The sequence below is a fragment of the Corvus brachyrhynchos genome, unplaced genomic scaffold (genome assembly GCF_000691975.1).
Source record: "Corvus brachyrhynchos isolate BGI_N302 unplaced genomic scaffold, ASM69197v1 scaffold126, whole genome shotgun sequence".
NCBI lineage: Eukaryota > Metazoa > Chordata > Aves > Passeriformes > Corvidae > Corvus > Corvus brachyrhynchos.
In genome coordinates this window covers 6,122,359-6,144,574 of record NW_008239283.1, presented here as the reverse complement: position 1 = coordinate 6,144,574, position 22,216 = coordinate 6,122,359, and positions in this window count along the sequence as shown.

Below are 22,216 nucleotides of genomic sequence, written 5' to 3'. Positions count from 1 at the left end.
TTGCTTTTGGTCTAGGAATGCTTGGATTTGTATGTACACACATCCAGTTTGTGCCAAGTGCCAGTAGATGGAGCTAAAGAATACAGGTACCTTTGCAGGTTTGGGGGGTCAACGGGAGAAAGTTCCCTTCTGCAATCCAATTCTTACCAGGATATGAGCACAGTCCAGAAAATATTGAATCTGGACCTGCAATCTTACCCTAATTACACTGCCAAGTTTGCTCTCAGTTCCCAGCTGCACTGGAGCATCAGCTCTGCCAGCAAGTGTTTGGTGGCTGCACACCCTGCAAGGCTCTGTGAATCTTCATCTTTCTCTTGACTATCATAGTCAAAAAATCCAGTGAAAAAAAGTTTGGGATTTTATATACTGCTTTAAAAACTTTATTTGAAAATTTAGTTCTTTCCAGTGAATTTTGTCAAGAGATCCCTAAATTCTGATTTGGTTACCATTGAGAAATAACATACTCGCCTAATGTTGACTCTTTCCTTAGTGATGACCAGAAATTCATCTCTTCTCATACATAAATATTCTGTGAAACTTTGAGATCAGTGCACCTCAATAAATCAAGAAAACTGATATCAAATAGATGAGTTCAAGAACTGTGCAGGGCAGTGATCTCCCTCCCTTCCCGCCTCCCCTCCATCAGGGGCTGATATCCTTCTGTTCTCGTGACAGCCACATTGGACAAAAAGCTGTGGCACCTTTTTCAAAGGAGAAACCTGAACTGTAGTCCCTGTCATTCAAATGCAAACTTTTAAGTGTAGTTGAGGTTTCTTCTTTAATTTTCTGCAAATAATAATGAAAAATAGAGAATACTTCTAGAAGAGAGCAAGGGGTGACTGCTGAATTAAGATATTGTTCACTCGGTAAGTCCTTACTTTACAAACAAAAAGTGCATTCAAAATGATTTTAGAAGTAATTTGCTGAAACTCTGTCTTTCACAGCTCTCAAGATCTGTCTCAACAAACATCTTCCAACAGAAGCTGTTACTTGAGGTTTAGATGTATCAACAGCTTTCCCCACTATGATCAGTGACACATTTCAGATTTTAAAAGTATAGATATTTTTATCCAAGTCATCTTGTTCATCTTAGGTTCCCCTTTCCACAATAAGAGAAATTTAGCAGGGCAAGGCAGACAAAGCTTCTCACATCTCAGAGCACTGCTGGTGCTGGGGATGGAATTAGAGGCTGCATTGGAGCCACACTGACACTGCAGAGCTTGGGGGCCTGGAGAGCCACCTCAGTGCAGCTGGGAGCGGGCTGGAGCCAGGTCTCCATTGCCTGAGGTTGTCAAAACAAAACCAATGCTAATTTTCATTTTTGCTTGGGGTGATTTTCTTTACCTTTACTCATCCTCTCGGAGATAAATAAATGCATGCAAACTGCTTGCCCTTGTCCCCACAGTGAAGGTTTGTGTCCCTGGAGTGAGACTGTGGCCATGCACAAATTAATGTGACATCCAGCACAAGTGAAAGGAAGGAAGGCAGCATCTGCAGAGTGGGCAGTGTGAGGACGCACTGGAGAGGAGCATCCATCAGACCCACAAATGGTTTTGATAGCTGTGAAAAGAGCTTCCCACCCATGGACAGTTCTCCCCTTCTCATCATCCTTTTTGCCTACCCTGAGTGTCTGCCTGCTCAGCTACACAAATTGGTTTTGTCTCACCTGGCAGCTGAATAAGGGCATGAAGCTTAAGTGGAGCAACTCTTAACAGGCATTTTTAGACAGATTGCTGGAGGACTTTGGGGGTAAAGTCCCCTGACATTACAGACATGAAAATTTCTGTTGCTGCTCCACATGCTGCTATGTGCTGACCCAGCTGATTGCTCTTCACAGCCTGCGTAAACCAAGAGTTTATTTATAGGTGCATAAATACATATAAACTTCAGTGGGTTTAACCAGGCCATCAGTAACTGCTGAAAGAACAAATGGCAACCTTTTCCAGAGGCAGATCCTAGACCACGTAGGTCTTTAAAGGCCAAAACCCAGTGTGAGAAAACTGCAGGACATTAGGAGAGAGCTTTTGGAGCAAGACACCAAAAGATGAAGGGACAATACAGTAAGGGCAGTACCTGCCTTGCAGGTGGTGTAACTTGTTTACCAATTAGGATTGCAAACCAGTACCACTCCCACATTTTACTTTGGGTACCAAAAATTAGAAGAAAGATAATGAAAAAGAGAAGGTTGGGCCAATAGTATCTATTCTTTCAAGGAGATGTTCCTTGCATCACTCTCCCTGGGAATGTATATTAAGAAATGCTTTTCTTCTTGCCATAGTAATGCCTCAAAGAGATAATAAAGTGACATCCTGGTAACTGCTTGTGACTAGAGAGGAAGATTTTGAATGCTGGCACATGGTGCACACTTTACTGTGGCAATTGTGCAAGCTCAGATTTATTGGGACAGTTCGTTGTATCAGTCCAAAGACTGTCACATCCCGTTTTCACTCCTGTCATGTAATTAATCTTCCTTTGACTTAGAGTCAGACTTCATCATTCTAAATACCATAATAGATTTTTAAATGAGAACATTAATAACAAGGTCTCTCTATTATTTACCTTGGCTGGAGCAATGAAAGCCAAAAAGGAGATGGCTACTCCCAAGGGCAGGCGAGGAGAGGCGTAAGAAGGAAATGAAGGTTGCTGACCTTCCTGCAGAAGAACCCAGGGAAAGGGTATGATTTGCAGAGCTTCAGCTCATCTCCGAAAAAGAGGTTGTTGTTGTAATTTCTATTAAGTACTTTGGAAGCGCTTCCATACAATGGTGGTGAGGGCCATAGGCATACTTAGACAGCTCTATTAAATAAAAAAAAAGCATAAAGGTATAATATGCCAGTCTTTTTTAAAATAAAGAGAGTTATGTAGAACTGGAATTTCTTCTGCCAGTAATCGGACTTAATAGTTTATTTAAATTTGACAATATAAGAATGCTGAGCAGGATCTTTGCAAATCAGATCTAGTTTTTGGGTTGTATTACAAGAATTTAAGTAAAAAGCCAGAGGCAACAGTTCCATCTGAACCGACTTTTGTAAGCTGGGAGAGTATACTCTGCTTGGAATGTAAAGATACTTTACATTCCCTGCCTGTGTCCTTACTCTTTCTGAGATGTATGTAAAATGCAGATATTTCTACAGATATGGGAACACAGTACACAAAGCAATGAAACTGTGACACCTCATTCACATACCAAATAAGAACAGAAGCAGCACCATATCAATCCAGTTTCATGACAAGCGCTGTGAAGAGAGTAAAATGGCAGAAAAAACACAAGTTTCTATAAAGGACAGGGTTGAAACCCAAGCCTCTTGCTACTTTTCTGCCTCTACACTCCATTAAAATGAAAGGGCTAATAAGAAATGCATTTCAGAGTTCCGTCACAATTATCCAAACCCTACTGAGGACATGGAGTGAATGCAGATTACCGCAATTTCAAGGAATCAATGGATTTTTCAGGGAAAGACAGAAATGGTGCCACAAGTAGAAGCTAGATGCTGTGACTGCTGGAGAAAGTTATTCTCCAGCTGTTTTCTGAAAGGCTTCAAACCCATTCCAGAGCATGGAATGTCAAGTGGAGGGGATCAGGCATCTTCTACCAAAATTTACACTGGTGCTTCACTGCCCTTTACTAGCCAAGGTGATGTTATCCCCCTGGAAACAAGACCTGAGTGAGCTAGGTTTGTTTGCACATTACTAGGGGTTGGAATATCCTCCCTGTGAGTAGTGACCAAACACCAGGGGTGAAATCCTAGTGGAGAAGAGCATTATAGAAAAAGTGGAATCACACTACGCTGAATATCTACATCTGCAGGTTGCAACTGTCAGAAGCAGCAGAAGTACTACTCAAGGGTCAAGATCCATTGAGGGCAGGTGCCTGAAAAACAATGGAAAGCTAGTCCTTGCTCCTGCTTAACAGCTCAAAAAAAAATTTCCCTGAAAGCCTATAGAAATATGTGATAGAAATTGGCCACAGAGAGCTTACAGTGTAAATGCTGGAGTGGAGCAAGAATTTTGATAAACAGAGCTAAGCCCAGCACACAAGAAAGCGTTCTGACTAGAGCCATCAGCAAGGAAAACAGGCATTGCAGTCATATTTTGAATTACCTGTAGTCTCCAAACAGATTTAGAAAATGTTTCCAGGACAATGTGCTGGTCTTGATTACTATTTAGAGGTGAATCCTCCAGACAAGGTAGAAAACACCTGACTGTTTTAATGTTGTACACATTTTCCAACCTCTCTATTTTTGTTTTTGTTTTGTGCCATCTCTTTTAATAACAATGACAGTGGTTCAACAGCTGGGAGAATCAGAAAAGGGGACATGAAATATGGTCAGTCAGATGACACACTTTACTTTTATTATTTCAAATGACAAATGTGATTTGAGAGCTTTTGAGGGATACTATTCCTAATTTATAACAAAAGATGTTGAAACTGATGAATACCATAGATCATTGTATTCCAGAATGGCACCTTGAAATGTTAAAAGCATTAATCTAAAATGATATACTGTATCCAGAAACTGAAATGGGTTAGTATGACTTTTCTTCCTTCTAAAAATTCATTGAATGAAATCCAGTATATCTTTCTAAAAAATTATTGTCTCAAATTTCAAGTAATTTCAAAGTTATTTCCCAATTGTTCTGTAACTTGCAAACAACAATTAATAGAACCAGATCTTTATAATCATATAATCATCATTATAATATCCCTTTCTATGACATATTTTCTCTGATGATTCCTAGAGCACTTTGTAAATCATGAAGTGGTATAGTCAAGCATGCTGCCGGTTAATGACAGCAGCAAAAGGAGAGGGACTTGCTGAAAACAGCTATTTGGTTTGTGTCTGCTGACCTGAAAGAACAATCCATGAAACAGAATAAAGGAAATGAACACAAAACAGTCAGTACTGGACTGTTTAGAATCATTGCTTGATTACCCCAGGCTATGGATGGGTAGGAGATACTGATAAGAAGAGAGATATTTACTATCATATGCTCTTAAAAGCACCCAAACACCCCTGTTAATCTCATGGATAAATGTATGAGATACCTGTAACTCAAGGGTCACAAGCTGTCCTAAGGAATTTCCAGTTTAAATAGACATGACAGCCAGAGAGCAGGAAAGGAGGAATATTATCATATCCAGCCATAGATAAGCACCTACAGATTATGTGCAATCAGGCTCATCCTTATCAATGGAGGAAGATTAGGGCTATTTTATCTCCCTTGTGTGTCACATGCCCCTGTGTCACACGTGGTGATGACACTGTGACAATACTCATCTCTGTCCAGTATGCAGGGGGAGTCTGTGGCAGACCTGAGAAAACAATCCATCTTCCATGCCCAAAGAACTGAACGTTGTCAGAAAAAGCAAAAAAATCCCCTGCTCATGTGATCCAGCTCCTTCTCTAACAAATATCCACTATGCCTTTGGCTGCTACAGGAGAACAGACACAGAACTCAGAGATCAGCTCTGGAGAAAAATACACCACCTGTGAGTGCAGTAACATTACTGTCAGTATTACAGTTCCCCCTGAACTTTTAAAGAGTCGTGGGTCTTCCTGTGCAGCCTTTTCTCCTGCTCAAAGTCCCAGTGAAGTCAATAGCAAATGCTGTCAGGATGCAGAACCAGGACCACATGCTTTGAATGATTCCTGAACAGAAATAGGACAACTACTCATTTCTTTTCACTATAAAAAATGGGGTTTAAAGCATCCTGAAAGCTTTCTGTACATACATGTATATACCCAAGGCTCTGTCCCTCAAGACATACATGCCCATAAAGTATATATCAAATAGCTACAACCTTGAAGACACTTCAATGTACAATGTTTTCTTCTTGCTGCCCCCTTCCTGCTGCTCTTCACAAAAGTTTTGCACCCTGTTCTTTGGGCTTGTTCTGCAGAAAAAGTGGGTGGCAAAGCCTAGAGCAAGAAGCAAAAGGAGTGGACCTGTAATAGTGATTTAATGAAGGCCAAAAATGATCCCTTGCCTATGTGAGCTAATTTATCATGCCAGCAAGACCAGGAGTGACGGTAGCAGTGGTACAGCTCTGAGGCTGCAAAACCAATCTTTTTGCCAAATTCCCCAAAGGAAAAAGAGAAAAGAGCAGCTCTGTTTAATGGATCATGATAAGTCACAATTGTCATTACTGCATTTCAGGGCAACATGCTTTATTTAGCTCTTTAACCTTGGCCTATTTGTTACCAGCACAGTTGAGAATAGTTTGTATTCATTAGGAGACTTGTTTATTTTGTAACATAATCCTTTTCTTTGTTAACATGAAAGCACAGCAGATGAAGCACTGGAAGGACAGTTCATCCAGGTCTGCAGTGTTGTTCCATAAAAAATGTCTCTTGATAAATGATTGCCAGGATTAGATTTTATGGGGTAGATTCATAAGAAATTTCAGTCTTGTTCCCATATGTTTCTTACATAATAGGAAACATGCAAAACACACTTAAAAGTGCAGTTCCTGGTCACTCAGTAAGTGCTCCCTTCTCTCTTATTTCTGGGCAGTATAAGAGATGTTTGCATATTTTGTGGATTTATTAAGCTCAGAAGATTTTTTTTTAGGCACGTCAACATTTTCCTGTAATTTGAACACAGATTTTTACCTGCATTTCCTAAAGAGCATTAAACAAAAAAAGCCAAGACCAAAAAGTAAACATGTTTTTGCTCCTCTCTCATCTTACTCACACCCAGCTTCAGGAAAGATTTCAGCACACAGATAAGAGAGAAAATGATACTAGAACAGGTGGCTGGTGTTTTACGGCACCAGTCTTGCCTTTCCATAAGCGGCTTGCAATTTCTGTTTCCATCCTCAGGCTTTCAGGTCACCAACAGAAAGAAAAAGAACATTCACACAAACTTCATTCTCCCTCCCACAAATCCAGCTTCTCTGAGCTTCAGGGTAGGCTGGAAGAAGTGGAAGTAAAAGGAAAACAAGGTTTCTAGTCATCTTGAGAATGTATATTTAGATAACTTCTTTAGTCTGCCCTCAAGCAGACACATTTATCAGGTGAAAAATGTCTCTTTAGATAAACTAAATGTAATACCAATAGGAAACATCAGAATGTCTGTCAAGATCTTTGCAGTGGCTAGTGCTTGGGGCCAGGTTTGTAAAGGAATGTTAACTCTTGGAATATGAGATCTTGGGGACTTAATGCAGCTTCAAAGACAGAGAACCTAATTTCGTGGTTAAGCACTCAAATGTCTTTTAAAACTGGTGTTGCTCTCTATTTGCGTTAATCCAATAGAGAAATTGATGGGTTTTTTCTGTCACTTGCTGTGGCTCTTTATAGTTAGCAGAGGCAGATCAGGAGTGGCCACTCTGCACCTTGAGAAGGTTTTTTCTGTGTGGCCTATGAGCTTTTGCCCTCCTTCCTTCCTTCCTGTTTACCTGTGCAAGGAGGTGATACATTTATATTTCAACATCTTTCTCAAATATGGAGATTAGCAGACATTTGTCTTCTGAGCAGAAGTAAGGACAGACCAAGAATCCTCTAGCACAGGCTTCTGAGCATATTTTATATTAAATAAGAAAGAGGCATCTCTTTGAGTGTGAAAAGAAAAATCTGCAATGTTCATATTAAAGGTGAACTTCTGAACTTGAAGTGCTCATGGTAGGAATATCTTGTTCACCCATTCCTCTTCAGGAATGTTTTCCATAAAGCTTTATGATGGAACACATAGTAAACAGAAACAATCTTCATCATTCACAATCATTTAATCATGCTCACAGCACACACTTCATCCCAGCTGCACTCTGGATTTTGGGTTTCTCTCCCTCCCATCCACTGGGCACATAAATTTAGGTAGGCTTTGATGTGTTTGGACTCCTGCTTCTAAAAGAGGGAAGGTTCTTTGTTTGTACCTGAAACAAAGCAATTTCTGTTTCAGCAACAAAAATACCACATGTGTGGTCAGGCTATTGAGTCTTTTTCAAGACAGGAAAAGTAGGATTCCACTAATAGGTTTGAGATGGTTTATTATACAGATGAAAAAATGATGTAGCACAAGATCACCAGGTGAATTTCCTAAAAGCTGGTTGGATTAACCTGAGTGTGGAGCAAGTGGCTCACTGCACAACTGGCTGTTTTCAGGACAGACAGCGAAGGTCTGTGCGAGACCAAAAGCTCATTTCAACCATTCTTCTACATGAAAAGGTCTCTGATTCCAGCAGGATTTGGATTCCACAAGAGTAGCCTTCTGGGGCTATAACCACACTTAAGAATCTCTGGAAATGCCTCGTGGGTATCCTTTGTGCTTCTGGAAACCCAACGCCATTGAGAGATGTCCCAAAGTTTTGTTCTTTGATGGAGAGCATAGCTGTGGTTGGGTGAAGAACAGTAGCTTCTCTGGCCTGTGGCACACAGCAGAGTTTGTGTCTCCCCTATATGTTTGCCTGCTGTTGCCTCCTGACACTGGACAGACCCCTGAAATGGAGCACTGGCCCTGGGCCAGGGGCTGTCTGGAGGCTGGAGCACATCTCTGGGACACCATGAGAGGCTTTAACCACGCTGCCTCAGGAGCCAGAGAGATGTTTTTCACAGAGCATCCTACATCCACCTCTGGGACAAAAGGACACACGGTCCTCAAGAGGAGTGATTGATGCTCTGCACATAAAGAGCTACAGTAAAAACCTGGCTTTCTGCTAGGATGGCACCCACTTCTGAATTTATCCAAGACCAGCATTGTTTCCATTACACAAACCACTAGCTTTGGCTAGTTTAACAAAAAACCACTTCAGAATGAAAATGCACTTTGCATTGGAAATCGGCGTGTACACTGTTATGCCTAGGAGCCAGCTTCCCCTTTCTCCATACATATTTTAATAAGTGGATCTGTTTCAAGCAATAGAGATCTAAATGGGTCAGTGTTCATTTATAAATCTGAGATCTGCCCTTCTGCATCTTGTGTTAAAATTATGTTTGTTCCAGGGTCAGAGCTTTACTTCTGAGTACCCACAAATTAGCAGCTATCCTTAATTCCACCATTCCCCCACTTCCTAAGGACTCAAGCTTTTGTTGCTTTTCTGTTTGGTTTAGGTTTTTTGTTTTGTTTGGGTTTTTTTTTTTGTTTGGTTTTTTTTGGAGATACAATGCACCTGAATATCACAGTGGCATCTCTAAAATTAAAAAAAAAAGAGATAAGTCTGTGTTACATATTTGGAAGAATAAGTTACTGTGAATGTTTTAATATTCTGTTGATTTCTGGATAGAAAAAATAAAAGAATTTAAAAGTCTCCTCTTCAAAATTACTTTTTATGCCATGAAGCATGCCTGGCAATCATTAAATCTAGAATGAGAGAATTATTTAAGCCAGAAAGCTTGGCAAAACCTAGAGAACCTTCTTTCTGTTATCCTTCTGCCTATATTTAGCATTACAGACCACAGCATTTTTAAAAAACACCTTATTTTTCTCCATATTTGGAAGTGTGTCCAATGTCTCCTCATGTCACAGAAGACCTACGATCTTTCCAGCATCCCTATTTAGTACATCTGGTAGCACAACCACGGTAAGGCAGTTTAAGCAGGGTAAAACCAGTATTCTGGGAAAGGATCAGGCCATCTGAATATACACGAGGCAAACAGGCAGCACCAGCAAAGCCAAGGGTTTCCATGAGGTCTCAGGTTTACTTAGGTGCAGCAACGTGGGAGGGAAGTCTGGTCTTCCTGGAAAGTGCTGTCCCTGTACCACCAAGCCACTGCTCAGAGCATCACAGCCCTTGGCTCCAATTCCATATGGGTGAGAGGTTTTGTGGGAAAAAAACAACCATGCTAACAAAAAAACGCTGCCTGGGTCACTCTCACTAGATAACATAAGCACAGGACTGCCTAGCTTCTCATAAAGACACTAAAAACCCCAGACAAATACATAAAGTTATTACTGGAATTGAATTACTGACGCATTTAAGGGCATTCTTCCCTCTAAGACAGTTTAAGCAACATGCAAGCTCAAGGAAGGAGGTAATGAGATCAGGGAGTGATAATGCACATCAGATTAAGTGTGTGGTTAAGGGAAAATGCAGCAACCAAAAAGAAAATCAAACAGAATTCTGGGCTGTGTGACAAAGGCAACAGCTCCTTTTCTTATATGTACACAAAGCTGCTTTCAGGATATTGTGTATGACTTGAGGCCTGGATGATATGGAGAGAATGATCAGACACTTCTTTCTGTTAAACCTCAAGAATTAGTTCCCTGAAGGTCTTGAGAGGATGAGAAAAATAAGTCCAAGTGTTTGAAATTTAAGAAAGTTTGGTCAAATCTTACCTCTTTTGTTACTATTCCTCTGCCCTTCCCTTGGGACTCAACAACATCTTGTGATAGGCACTTCTGATGTAACGATCACAGAGATCACATACAGTGAGAGAATTTAAGATGGAGGGTTTTGATATCCCCTATATTTCTATTCTCAAAGCCCTCAAAAATCAAGAGGCATTAACAACCAATAGCACTGACATACAGAGTTCAGCGTGGGAACTTCCACCACGATCTCTAAATTCAGCTACTCTTATGGAGGCATGAAGTCTACCTCCAGTATAAATAAAAAGAAGTGAAAAGAATGAGAATTTTAACTCTTAAACACCTGGAATGTTTAATTCTTCGAACAAGGAGAAGAAAGAAAAAGGAAGGAGTTGGGGGCTGTGATTTTGTAACAAAGGATGGCAACACGAGCCAAGCAAGAGCTGCCCATCACCTCCCAGGTGTCACAGCTTGGTGTCCCTCCCACCCCTCCGTCTGGGTAAGCCATTTCCCAAGAGACCCCACAGTGCCTATCATGTGGTAGGTCAAAAGAAAAATGTGGACAGTAATGGCCCATAAAGAACACAGGGGCATGAAGCATCCAAACCACATCTGCCTCAAAATACTGCTATGGCTCGACCAGATACTTGATTGCATCAAACTACTTCCAATTTAATATTTCGACTCAATGCATTTAGAGTTTTAGATGTGGGTCAGTTGGATTAGGAATTACACATTTTATAAAAGCTCCCCCCACTGAAAACAAAAGGCTAGCAATACCAAGAGTTTTCCCCCAGCTAAAACTATCAGTTTTGCAAAAGTTGAGTGTTGCCAGAAGGTTTTTGAGAGCTTGTCAGTCATAAAACAGAAAACAAAAGATCATATAACCATACCAACAAAGAGGCCCAAGATGCAATTATTAGGGCTACTGACCTCTTCTTCACCCTTTGCCTGTGTAAGGGGGTGATGAATGCCACTTACTGCACTAAAGGGAGAGGTCAGGCTGTATTTGGCCTGAGAATAGAGCAATCAGGACATCATCTGCATTGAAAGTTGGGAAAAGAAACCAAACCCAATAAAGCTGAAGTAACATGACAGCTTGAAAGTCATAATGAGACTGACAATGAACAATCAAAGCAAAGCATCTGTTTTTTCCTGTGCTACCAGGCTCATTTCTGTTTTACTGGCTATCTCAGGCTGTCTTTTTTCCCAGTTCATTGCTTTGATTCCTTCTGCTGCTTTCCACTAATTTTGCCCGTGGAAAGCCCTATCATCAAATTAGCAAAGGCTGCCTTGAGTTGAGGTGAAATACCAGATCTTACTCTTTGCACAAGCTGGGAGTAAGCTTGACTCTTCAACTTGTTTAACTGCTTTGCAAGACTACATCATAAGAAGGAAATGCAGGGTAATACAGGAATGTTATAGCAGTGGTGTGTAGCTCCTGAATCCACCATTCCTCGGTAGTTTCTCCAATAAACATCCATCTGGTGTGATGTGTGTCCCCAGAGCTAAATACTGAGGGGAGCTCCTGGCCCAGCAGTGAGTCTCCCGTGCTGTGCTAGCCTGTTGGAACTCTGATAGTTCAGCAGAGAATAGGAATCCACATGGAGAGAATCCTGCTGACCTGGTCCCAGCTCCTCCTGCTCACAGACAGCTCAGGGGACATTTTTACGCTGACAGTGTCTGTACTTGTTTTCATTTGCCTGGCATAATCTCCTCCCCAGTGGATAAGCTATAGCACGAGGGACACTAAGACACAGATGTTTGAATAGTTGGGGTTCTGTCCACTTTTCCTCTTCCTGCTCTCATCTCCCTCTTGTTTGCATTAATTTGGTTAGAATTAGAGGGTTCACTTTGTTTAATCACTCAGAAGACTGGTGGCAGGTGAGTGCAGCTGTCATTTCAGAACATGACAATTCACTCCCACAATACAAAATAAAGACAAAAATTAAAAATAATAAAACAAACAAACAAACAAACAAACAAAGCCCCTTACCCCCAAATCACCCAGTGTCACTGAAGGAGTGGTCCCAAACACAACGTCCAGATAATACCTGGTGGGTACCTGCTGTCCAACACCCCTCCATGCTTCCAACCATCAGGCAAGAAGAAGCTGATGTGTCATCTAACAGAACAATCTCATAAATCTCTTCTACCTTTTTTTTTGGTGATGGTGGTGATGGCTTTGCTGAGGAGCAGGGAACAGTTCTGCTTATTTTATTTTTCATTGTTTATAGAGCTTTTTGCTCTTTTTACATCTGTGATAAACAGATCTTTTGACTTCTGGAGCTATTTTGCAATAAATGAAATGCAAAATCTCTTTTGGCAGGCAGTCACTTTGGATTTTCCGATATCTATTAGCACTGCAGAATTTCTGAACAGTCTCACCCCTGTTAGTTTAGCATACGCTAAGCAAAACTTTCCTGCATGGTGTTTTTTGCCTATCATTTGTCAGCTGCAAATAGAGTAAGAAAAAATCAACTTCCTAAAAACAGCAATACGTTCTGTATAGAGACCAGTGTTGCTAAAAACACATGGCAATAGGGAAATAAAGTATAGTCTGGTAATCTGGGCTGGGAATCTCTTCAATTCTAATGATGCCTTCATCAGCCCCTTTCTGCAACCCTCAGCTATCTGAGAAACCCAGTGAAAGCCATGAGGCACCTCAACTGGATATGGAACTGGAACCTGCCTGTACCCCAGCATGTTGTGCATTTGAACTGGTACTGCTCCGAGTGGGCTCCTGGAGCAAAGAGCAATGGGCTTTTTGCATTTCCTAACTCCCACTTGTTTTAGCTACAAACATGCTAAAATGCAATGACGAAGAGATGCTCCCAGGCTCCAGAGAAAGTGAAGTCACCACAGCTGCACAAAGTCCTTCAGGATTTTCTCCAAGGACACAGCACTCCTCAACTGCTCTGCAGAGAACTAAATCTGTTTGTCACAGGCCAGAAGTTTGTCTCCATTCCCAATATGCAAAGTAAGGATAATACTATTTATCCCATGGGGAACTTCTGGGGGCTTAGGTACTGTGTATACTTGGCTTTCAAAATATAATCCACTCCAAGGTGAGCCTTGCGTTTGTCTTACAGAGCTGTTGGCATGTGTGCACACGTGCTTCACCCCAGAACTGACTGCCCCCTGCCAAGAGCCACCCCGTTATCAGCTGATAATGGGAAGGGGAAGAGGCCAACAGATCGGTTACACTGGCACGATAACGCGCGTCTGATGCATTGCTGTGTCCCGAGCACCGGGATCCATCCCAGCCTATCAGAGCTCAGGGAACGGGTGAATCAGATTCGTGCTGGAAATGAATGGTTGGTGCGGGCACCCTGATAAGGTGAGAGCACATCCCGCTGATTAGCTGGGTCGGTACTAAAGAACATTAGGAATTCACTTCTGCTGCTCTGATTGGTAATTAAGTGACTCGTCTACTGGCCGACAGTCCTGTATGCTTCCCCAGGCAGTTGTTAGTTCTTCGAAAACCGCTCCTGACAAAATGAGGTTTGCCCTTGGTACACAGATAATGAGACTCAGCTTGACAGGTGTGGCGCGATTAGAGCGCGGCTCCGCGCGGCTCTCCCGCTACAGCCACTCGTGGTAAACACACTCATTACAACCCGCCGGTCCCCGGAGGCAAAGCATGTTTGACATTATTAATTGGCTTTTCTGTATAAGGAGTCAAATAGATGAAAAGGTTTATCAAGCTGAAATAATTAATTTTGCCTGAATTCGCTGACAGTTCAGTTCTTCCGCAAAAGACCATTTTAAGGGTTTGGTGTCTTTTTTTTTTTTTTTCCTTTTTTTTTTTTTTTTTGAATTTTGAAGTTCGAAAGACATAATAGTGGTGAAAGTGGAGCTTTTTTAGTAAATTATAATTAAAGGGAATTTAATTAATTTAGACCTGAGAAAAGGGTGTGCGCGGGGGGGAACTCCTATCTTTGTCTATACAGAGGTGTAGATGGTAGAACATATCATGGCTTAATAATGCATTAATTTTAATCTAATCAAAATATAATAAAAGAGGTAATTATGTTTAAAAATTATCATGCTCCAATATTGGTATATTTAAACACTTAACACTTACACGGCTTCCAGTTAGTAAAAGTTGAAATTGTTGCACTCAAATTTAGCTTATTTAATGATAGGGCTTATATTCATGAGGTTAATTGAATAAATCATTGTAATAACTCATGGTGAAACTGTGATTATCTATTGGGTTCTAATTTTTCTTTCAAAAGGAGAAAAAAAGGCCTCGGAAATTATTTTTCCTGGTTTCTCTTCCCAAAAGGCAGCAGATACTCTTCTCAAAAAACTTGAAGCTAGCATTTGATTTAAAGACCCCAAAACATATTTCTTGTATACTTTTCAAATGGCACAGTCTGCAGTTTATTTAGCCTTTTCAAAGCATGCCAAGGTCACTTAACAAATGTTTTAGCCTTCCACACTAAACCATCCAGATATTGTGTAATTATGTGTATCAATCTGTTTACAAGCCCTTCTGTATTAATGAAAATTTTTCCCTTTTAAATACAAAGCCATAAGATCTGAAGGTTCAGGAAAGTGCCTTTAAATATGGAAGTAAAAAAGAAATAGAGAACCCAGGAAGAGCAAGTGGGTCAGCAGTTCCTTTTGCACAGTTGCTTTTTAATACATCTCCTGATGCACTTACTGGGAGATTTTAAAAGGACATTTCACACCCGTCTTTTAAAAATCCTTTTGACCTTTTCTGATAGATATGTGTGCATATCACTGAGCAGAGCAATGTAAAAACTTCTCTAGTAAACCAGTTGGTTTTGCTGAAGTCTCAGTGGCCCATGACCATCAGACTGTTTCACTCCATATAGAGTGTGGACCGTTCCAGAACAAAATGTTTCAAAACAGCAACAAGCGAGTTTTTCTACATTTAAAGCTGACTCCCTACTATCAAATACTCCAGAGTTTTTTCAAGAATGTTATAATCCATCAACATCTATTTGTCCCAGTTAAACAGAGAAATTTAGGAAGCCTTGATTATTCATCTACCAGAGCCTGAGGATCCAGGAGTAAGATGTAGTGCCAACATGGCAATATTTTTGTTATCGCTCTAGAATATTTGTGAATTTTATAGTCTCTCGTGTCCATATAAATGTATTTGTAACAGACTGATAGAAATGTAGAAAACCAGCATTACATCTGTAAAAGTGAAAGGAAACCAACCAGTCGGTTTTCACGGAGGAGAATACAACTCCCCCTGGAAAGTGCAGCAGATGGGCTCCTGGGGGTACCTCACCGACCTTGGTGTGACCCATTCATCCTTGTGGACCCACAGGGGCAGTAGGAAACACAGGGAAAAAGGGGAAAGCAGAGGGACCTACTTAAAAAGCCACACCCAGAATAAGAAACCTAGAAGCCCTGCACAGTAGCAAATTGTAATATTTACCAACAACTTAGCATTTGATTCCAGAAATATCATCCTCCAAAAATGCAAACATCTGTGCACTCACAGTGGAATAGTCAGCAAATGCATCAAAGGGATAAGAAAATAAGACCATTTGTTAACAGCATCACCTTCTCCCTTTGCCACATTTAATGATACTTATCATATTTTATACTTGCATGTACTATATTAAACTTACTAATTGGTGACATAATAAAGCTCAAAGGACATCACGTTTAAGTAACTGGAGAACTGAGAATCAGGAGAGAGGAACAGAAATGATGGGTATGAGCTGATCTCAGCTTATTGACCAAGATTCTGAAGATTTTAGTTGGCATTTTCCATAAGTAGCTTTAATTCTTGTGTCTTGCAAAACTGAATTCATATGCTAATTCTAAAAGTAATTTATTTGGGATTTGTAATGACTTATCTCACACTAATAAATCCTGTCTTAAAAAATCTGGCAAAAACCCCCCACACAACTAAAGACTCCAAAGCCACAAAATGCATTGTTCTGCTGACAAAATTAATAATTCTACATCTTATAATTCTGGGTTTCAATAATTTTGTTTGATAAAATTCTCCCACCTAGAAGGACTCTGTGTCAATGTGGTCAGTAGAAGAATATCCTGGGGGAAAGCACATCTGCCCAGCACCTCCCTTTCATTCATTAACCCACCAGGGGCTAACACTAATTAGATCAGGCTGCTCATTTTAAGCTGATAATTGATTTAAATAGGTTGCTCATTTAAAATAGAATAAAAACCTGCTAAACATTTGGTGCTTGGGTTTTTTTCATCTGCAACTTTCAATTGCTTGTGCAATGTAGCATAAAATGTAGAGGTCTCCCTTTGCTAAAAAGGCCATAAAATTAATTACAATGAGTATGAATTGTGTAGGGTGAGGGGGTGGAGGAAAATGAGTGCTGGAGTTAACTGGTGATGACTAACTAAGAATCACAAGCGATAGAGCTTGTTTCCTTTCAGCAGAATTTTCAAGTAACTTGGATAGCTGAACCACTCAGTTTTAGAGACTTTTATCGCAGAAGAGAAGAAAGAGTTTAGCACACCCAGGGATGCTTCTCGCATCTTCTAAACTGCCATTGCTGAGTGCACAAACATTATCACGTAATGCTAGTGGCTTCTATTATCTCAATTAATTAATTTCTTAAATTAATTAGTATCTCAGCCTCTGTCCAAGATGTAAATACAAAATCTTCATTTTATTGTTAGGACAGTATCAATCTTCAGCCAACGTAAAAATATTCACTTGGTGAAGTTGCCCATCAAAAAACTTTAGTTACGTGTCTATAGTTTACAATTAGTTTCTTGAAAGTCTAAATAAATCATGACCTTTTCAGCCAGCTGTAAGTATGTTTGTTTGTACGAGGCTCAGACTTGAGCCCAGGATAATACCCAGAATTTGCTGTTTATTTACCTGCCTAAGAATCTGTATCTGCAAGCTGGCGCGCGCACACGCACAAGACAAAACAGGTAACAGCAGGTACAACTGAGCTGAAATAGGAACTCCTGACAAAGCTGCTGGATTACCAGAGGACAGAAGTAAAAGCGACTGTGAGGTGCAGATTGTCAGCACCGCTGCTTTTTTTTTAATCCTGATTAATAAAGCCAACTCCCTGCCACTCCATCTGCTGCTGGGGCCCTGCATCGTGTCCTGTTTGGGGAAGTCACCTCCACACTGCATTTTCCCCCTTATAAATCACGTTCTTTCTCCTGTTTCCAACTAATTCAGCCAGAGATCCAGACTCTGCCGTTCTGCGGGGTTCAAGGTCTCTCTCTGCCTTGAAAAACTATTCAAGAGCACTCACTAGTGGCTGCAGATGAAAACAGCGCCTTAGCAGGGCATCACCCAGCCCGCTGCCTTCGTGCCTCTTTAAATACTAGCGAAGGCAGCAAGAAAACAATAAACACCCTTTCCATAATTCTCCATTCAGGCACCAGATCATTTTCTCAGTTAATGGTAAACATTATATACCAGTAAGCAGTTTTTCAAGGCAACCAGTTGTGAAATACATCGAAAACAATACCAGCTGCTCAATCACTATCAAGGAATATTGAAGATAATTCAGTTGCTTACATTTTACATGAATGCTTGAATTTCTCTGTTCAGTTTTGAACAAACCCCATGTTAACAAAGCATGCTTTTTTTAAAAGAAAGATGCTAATTTATTCCCTTGCGTTTCAATTTGCCACTGAGCACGTGTTTCTTGTGTTCTCCTGTTAGGTGCACTAATACCTAAGCATGCAGCACAAGAAAATGCATGTGAGCAATCAGTTTAATCGACAGTCAGCTGTAACAGGAGCACACAAATGAGATGAAATTAATGGCCATACCACGGAGGAGCACCTGGTTTGGCCACACTGAAACTGCCAGTGGCAGAAGGACTCTGAAGGCAGATAACCAGCGTAACCAGGTAAAACTGCAGCGACCAGAGCAGGTGATTTTACAAAGTTTCACCACCACGCCTCTCTAAATGGCAGTACCCTGTACTGGTCACTTGTGGGTGTGGGTGAGGACTGGCATCCTGGAGCACTGGGGTTGTGACAGCCACCAGGAGCTGGGAGAGTGGCACAGCACAGGGCTCCTGCTCGGGGGCAGGTAACGCTGCCTCGCCAAGGGTCTTGGGCTCCTCTCTGAACCACAGAGCTGTGGAGGAACAGATTGCTGGCTAATATGGAAAGCTGCCTGCTTCCTAGATTAATGATGAGGTAATTTAGAATTTACATATGTGTGGAGAGGGACTGCTTTGATCCCAATGTAGTGTATCTGCGATACAATAACGTGTGCGATAGAGAAAAGGTGAAGCAAGGAGGCCAGATAAGAGGGAAGCAAAGCGTCTCTAGTGCCAGCACCAAGGAGAGACCTAACAAAGCACCAGGCCCAGCTCAGCGCTGAGTAGCAGCATTTCTGGAACAAAAGAGATGTGGCTGAGCTGGGAAAAAGCGAGAGCGCAGCGAGGAACATTGCAAAGGTCAGTGAAGCGGTTTGCACAGCTGTGCTTCCAAGTGGGCTCCTCTCGCCCCAAGTCCTGGCCCCTGGCATTTCAGTAGCTGAAAACCAGGCTCTGCTGCTGCCTTTTCACTGGCCTCAACACCTTCCAGTGTCACTGGGAGCTCAGAGCTTTTAGCTGGGAGAGGCTAAATGCACTTGACTCCCCTTAGCCCCGTGTTTGAGAAGCTTTGACATGTTTGCTCCCATCGCAGACAGCTGGATGTGGCTCCTCAGGTCTGAGTCCTGGAGAGCCAAAGGGATTTGCCTGTGTTTGCATAGGCAGTTGGCAGCAGAGCAGGGAATTGCTGCTGACCCCAGGCAAATGGTCTGAGCAATGCAGTGTCCTCCCCAAGTACAGGACTGGGGCTAGAAACAGAGCAAACAGGCTCACATTCATCCACTAGACCCTCAGTGATGAGGCAAGAGCCGATGGCAGAGAAGCAACCAGCTGCACAGCAAAAACATGGCATTATTCCTGAATCCCAATATACAAAAATATACATAATTTTAATACTGGCTGTACTGGGGGAAAGAAACACCAAAATCTCTCTGTTATATTCAGATTAAGATTTGTATCTATCCCATTTGGAGTAGCAAAGATAATTACACTTCAGAAATATAGTAAAAAAAACCCCAAGTTCTTGTGCACCACATCTGACCTAAGCAGAAAGATAAGTGGGAATATCTTAAACTCTAAGGCAACGGTTCTTACCCCTTCAGAAAATCTTGGCATGCTGGACTTGCCAGTGGTGTCTTCTGTCCACTGTTATATGTCCAGAGATGTATGTATAAGTGAAGGCTGGTACATTTACACTAATGAAAAGAAAAGTGGCATCAAACTGAGTGCCAGAATAGCCAATCATCCAATCTGTACCTCACCTCCTACTATTTCATGCTTTCCCTTTTTTTAAAGCTGCTTACCCTCTTTTTGCTGTCTGCCTTTTTTATTTGATATCTGTATTTTTTCTTAGAATACTTTTCCTTTTTGTATCTTTTAATTTTGCTGCAATTTCTCTCCTCTCTCTACACAAGCCTTAATCTTGAGATGCAATTTCTTATAGCTTTCAATTCTTCCTAAAAATAATTCTCTGTTCAACTTCTGTTTCCATCTCCTCTGACCATTTTTCTTAGTCTTATTTCTATGTATTCTTGTTTTTACTCAAAGTGTAATAACAACAACACGAATAATAAATTTCTTAACTCCTTCAATTTCTGTGGCTGACTAGAACCATATCCCTTTGCCATTTCCTGAAGACCATTTCTAAACAAAACTCCACTTGTCTTCAGTAGGGTTGGACTTTCCTTCCTTGTTTTCCTTCTACAGTGGTAGGGCAGAAGGGGACACACTGGCTGGGGAGCTGATAAGTCTTTCTGTGCTTCCATGGGGGAACAATCCAGATGTGAGGGAAATGAAATCAGTTAGAAAATCCCGAGTATCATCTCAAGTTTTGGATATCCATTAGTAGTCCTAGAAAAAGGCTTCTGCCTGGATCACTGCTGTAGTTACTGAGGTTCAGTAAAGAGTACCAGAGGTGGGGTTTACCACCAAATGCTCAAAGTAATTTCAGGCACAGATTTTGAAGAATGTTGCCTGGCTTGGAAGCAGTAATCTCCCTTGCACAAAGGTCCGGTGTCTTCTTGAGAGGAGGTAAGAAGAGGAGTGTCAGGCAGAATTTTACTAACTCAGTGGCTTGGATACACATCAAGGACTGAGGATTTTAAAGTGTTTCTCAGTCACAGTTCTTAGACTCAAGAGCAATTAAAGTGTATATCTAAAAGATTTTTCCTTTCTGTTTCCTCTTTCTTCAAAAAGGAAGTGATTATGAGGAGTTCAACTTTCTGATTGCTTGTTTGTTTTTTTACTTTTCATCCTGAGGGATTTAAATTACCTGTATTTCGGGGCCCTGCTCAGCAGAAACACACAACAGGAGCAGTGTGCTTGCAAGCAGATTGTGCAAATGTTTCTTTTGTGGTGTGTTTTCTTTTGTATCGCTGTAGTCAGCGACTGCTCTGGATCCCATCCTAGGACACAAGCCAAGAATGAGAAATAAGGCTGCAAGCGAGACAACAATTCACAACCACAGTATTGTTTGACTTGGAATACTCACCGGGCTAAAACCTACAACAGGAATACAAGATGCTTTAAGTAGCAGATGCTGATTTTAATCTTCCTGGTAGTTAGGGAGTCCACCTCGCCCAGCTGCATGCAGCCCACGGAGCCAAGAGGGACCTGGCAGAGGGATTTCTTCCTGGCTATGTCAGCGAGGAAATGACAGCAGGAGCAAGAGTTGTGAAGCACCCAAGGTGATCAGCAGAATAAGTAGGAAGCATATGAATATAGGCTTTGTTGGAGAAAAGGACTGTGCTATCAGCGAAAGTAAGCAGCAGCAGATGAAGATGAATGGTCAAAGTGGGGGAAATATACCTGTGTTCAGTCTCGAGGAGTTTCTAGCCAAAAACACAGCAGCCTTTGAACATACACACTGCATGAGAAAGTAAAGATAAAACTGGTCTGCTACAATATGGAAACAAAAAAATGCAGCAAAGGAAAACAGACACTGGGGGTTTGTTTCCGCTTAAAGAGGGAGAAAATCATTAAAACCTGCTGCAAAATTCCAGCATCAAAGTAGATAAGAAAGCAACAGATAGTAACCATACCCCTGCTATGACGTAGTATAACAGTCTTAGAAACATGTAGCCTAGATTTTATAGGTAATTAGTATAATACAAAGCAAATGCTTAAAGAACACTCCTCTTTAATTTTCTGATCATTTTAAAGTCTTAAAACGTGGCTTTAAAATTATTTAGAAGACATTATGGTATAAAAATTGAATTTGAGAATATACCACAAATTACTGTACAGGGTGATATAAACTCTCTAATTTCCAGAGCTATTTTGAGCTGTTCAGAAAATGTTGTCAAAAAAAAAATTGATGAAAAAGAAGACCTCTCTCAGAACAGTTTGCGATTTCCTAATCCAGGCCACACTCCCAGTTCCTGCCCGTCTTTGAGAACACTCTGGGTGGGATCCAAAGCCTGTGAAAGCAATGGACAGGATCCCACTGGCATTCAGCAGGTGGGACATGAATGCCAAGCCAGTGTCGGGATGTCTCTTGAAAGCCATATCTCTCACTGCAGATCCCAAACATTACATCTAGGCCTGAAATAATCCTCTGTAAAGCAAGCTACAAAGGCTTTGGATGTTTTATGTTCACACTTGCTAATGAAAATGAAATGGCAAATAGTAAATTTGTAAGGATGGCAATTACAAAATGAAAATAGCCTAGGCATATTCATTGGAAAAGTTATGTATTGTGCTTTCCAAGAAGGGAATGTAAATTTTCCTATTCAGGAAGGCCCAGAGCTATCAGCTCAAGCAGTGTCTGTACCCTGGCCCTGAATCAACTGCAGCTTTACTGTACGAGAGAGGCTGAAGTTTTCCAAGCTCAGATCCACAGGCTGTGCAGAGGCTCCTGCATCCCACAGTGCATCCACAGCCGTGAGCACGGACAGCCCCCTCTCTGTTCAGCAACATCCCTC